Source organism: Atta colombica, unplaced genomic scaffold (assembly GCF_001594045.1).
Source record: "Atta colombica isolate Treedump-2 unplaced genomic scaffold, Acol1.0 scaffold121, whole genome shotgun sequence".
Lineage (NCBI taxonomy): Eukaryota > Metazoa > Arthropoda > Insecta > Hymenoptera > Formicidae > Atta > Atta colombica.
In genome coordinates, this window is record NW_017259208.1 from 93,190 (window position 1) to 96,603 (window position 3,414).

A 3,414-nucleotide genomic window follows, 5' to 3' on the forward strand; every position below is an offset into this window, starting at 1 on the left:
GAAGATAGGATTTAACATATGATTCAAAATTTCCATCGCTCTCTTGTATGTTCTTCCATAAAAAAAAATATACTGATAAAAAAAAAATTGTACTCGAACTGTTACATTTTATCAATAAAACAGCAGATCAACAATTCTCCAAACAATATTTTTAATCGAAATAGGGCAATCTAAGGGAAGATAATTTGCGACTTATTGCAACATATGATTTATTATTATTTTTTTTAGACAATTGTACGAATATTTTAATTTAGTTAAAAAATAAGACCTTTTTAAATCATCACTTATTGTTAGCTTTTTCTTCTAACGTCAAATTAAGTATCATTTTGGCATTTACGGCGCGAACAAGTGACAATGATATATGATAATTTATTAAAATTTCTTTCATGATGTAATGATTTATTACAACTTGAATTACCATATATCTCTTCCTTTAAGCAATTTATTAGTACTTCAATCAAAAAATCGTTAGATAAATTACAAATGTATCGACTTCAATTTTTGTTTTTTTTTTTTCAGGTAATTGCAATAATGATTTTAGCAATTTCCGCAAAATTAAAAGAAACAATGTGATTAAGTATTCTATAAGAAACAGAAAAAAGATTGTGGTTCCCGTATACTAATTATAGATTTATTCTTTTTCTTCTTTCCTTTCTCTAACGGAGAAGAAAATAATAAAAATAATAATTGTAGATGTGAAATTAAAGTTAATGAATCTAATAAAAAGATGAATGAGATTTTTTAATTTATACCAATCTCTCTCACCTTTTAAAATCCACAATTTCCTATCATCCGTAGATCTGTCATTAAAAAAAATTTAACTAAACAAACAAAAATTAATTCTTTTATGAATAAACTATAGAAAGTTCAAATCGTGACAAATATAAATCTAAATGAAAGAAAGATTAATGAAAGTTTTTTTAAATTTATATCAATTATTCTCTTTTTGTCCTTTTTAAGAATTTTTATTTTGTACTATTAATAGATCTGTTATTAAAAATTAATTAAATAAAAAATAAAATAAATAAATAAATAATTAATATTTATCAAAAATTAACTAAATAATTTACTCTTTTATAAATAAAGCGCAAACAATTCAAATCGCCGACTAATACGAATCCACAATAAACGGGAATGAGATTTTTAAAAGTTTAAATCGGTCTTCTCTCCGTTCTTTAAAGAAGATTGGAATTTCCTGTCGCCTATAGGTCTATCATTAAAAATTAAATAAAAATAGATAAATGATTTTTAATAAATCACAGAAAAATCAAACAGTCAAAATCAATTTATAATAAGGACAAGTCAATGCGGGATTTAAAACTTTATATCGATTTCCGTTTTTTTACGGAATTTTCGCAAGTTTTATTTTTTTAACCACTTGTAGATGCCTTTACTTTACCATTTAAAATTAAGTAACTAAATAAATAATTCTTTTCTTTATGAATAAATCGCAGCAAATACAAATTCATAATAAAAGGACTAGATCAATAAGAGATTTTTCAAAGTTTACGCGGAAGTCTACCGATTCCTTCCCGCTCTTTTAAAAAATCCACGATTTTTCTATCTCTAGAATCTCTATCTCTATATTTGTGTAAATATTTTTTCTCTTTTTTTTCTCATTTATAAAGTTTTCTTTGCGTGATGTCATAACCATACCACGTGCTCCGCCACGTCGATAGAAATTCAGATCTCAGAATCTACGCCGCTTAACGAGCGGTGATCATTTGTGATCGATCGCTGATGCTGAACATGCAGCGGAGATTTTGGGGAACACGACGCATCCGTGAACAACTCTAACCTCCTTCTATACAGCGAGGGTTGTCGTGACACGCTCGTTCATCGAGAGCAAGGTCTATTTGTTGGATACGGAAAGACATGCTTCTGTTGCATGTCATGCGCATGTACGTGTGTATGCAACATACGTAGAAGTTACTCTCGCGCGTGAACAGCACCGCGTATATTTTAAGCAGTATACTCGGTCAAGATCACGCAACACTTTGCCTATGTGATAGGCGCGGGGGAGGTCTAGATTCTACTTTCATCATAGTCCACCGACACACCCGTCTAATGAAAGCGAGAGAGAGAGAGAGAGAGAGAGAGAGAGAGAGAGAGAGAGAGAGAGTGAAAGAGAGAAAAAGACGTAGAGAACTCTATTTTTAATCACGGTCCATGTACGTGTACGTCTCTCCACGACCTCGGAGTACTACCGATCGATCTACCCTGATCTACCCTTATTCGATGAGGAAAATGTGCGCTTCAATTCTTGAAAGAGGGCATAGGTATATATGCAACGTCTGCCTTTCTTGTATTTTTTCTCTTACTCTTATTTTTCTTTTTCGGAACGCGAGACACCGAAATCACGTTTCACGTGGTTAGCACAAAGAACACTTGGAGCACACTCGTGTCGGCGGCCCGCGACTTACTGTCCTTACTGATAGTGGAATAAAACGACGGGTGGGATTCAGGAAGGGAGAAAAGACTGCAGCGTGGTGCGTGCGTTTGGTTCATGCGGTCGCCGTTCAGTAGAAAAGGATGGAAGGGAGTAACGTGACAGTAATGGATTTAGGTATTCTGGCGCCCTACTCACCGTCGAACTTGCACTTTCTTATGAGTTTTCTACAATAAGTCATTACCTAAGTTCTAGCTAAGAGAGAAGAAATTGATCATAATAGATTATTCTTCTCACATTCAACTATTGTAATTTCTTATGATTTAAGACTTAAAAGTTTATTCTGTTCATAAAAAGCTCATTAGGACAGAAATATAATGAGTGCAAAAAATATTCATACTCATAGAGAAAATGTTTTTTAGAAAAACTTTATTTTCAAAAAGCAGTAGGTTGGGTAGTAAGTAGTTAAAACGTTAAAAGTTAAAAAAAAAGTTAAAAAGTTAATAACTTTTAACTTAAATTAAAAGCATGAAATTTTAAAAGTAACTTAACTAAGTTACTTTTAAATGTTAACTTTTTTTAAGTTTAAAAAATTTTTTTCTCTTTTAAATATCTTAGAGAAATAATAAGATATAATAAGACTAAGAACATATATTCGTAATCTGTTCATATTTTTTAAGATTAACTTAAGTAATTTCTTAAGGTGCTAATACAGTCTTCTGATTTGTGCGGTTATTTATGCCATAAGCCTTAGTCCGGATCTAGGTGTTTTAAGCCTTATGTCATAAGAAATTGATCAATTACGGTCAAATTTTATTCTTCTCGCATTCAATTGTAATTGGTCAATTTCTTATGGTTTAAGACTTATTAAAAAGTAATCACTAATCTTGTATTTTTTCTATGTGCTAGCTGTTTTTTTAAAGTTATATAACTTATATAGCTATATCGTATTATGTATTATATACTTATATTACATATGAATAAAAAAATTAAAAATTTAATTTATTTAATAATCTATATTGTAG

The 3,414-nt window shown here is 30.3% G+C and overlaps 1 protein-coding gene across 7 annotated transcripts in view; it reads right to left on the reverse strand.

The window, feature by feature from the left end:
- Positions 1 to 3,414, reverse strand: part of LOC108694612 (androgen-induced gene 1 protein-like) — a 22,397-nt gene that overhangs the window by 12,229 nt on the left and 6,754 nt on the right. For 3 of the 7 annotated variants that reach the window (XM_018204199.1, XM_018204195.1, XM_018204193.1), the window contains exon 1: positions 2,322 to 2,552. The exons of 1 other annotated variant lie outside the window; for it this stretch is intronic. The gene's annotated coding sequence lies outside the window, so the exon portion shown is untranslated. Of the gene's footprint in view, positions 1 to 2,175; positions 2,553 to 3,414 lie in introns of those variants that run through there. 3 more of the 7 variants (XM_018204198.1, XM_018204194.1, XM_018204197.1) reach the window with 3 other exon arrangements.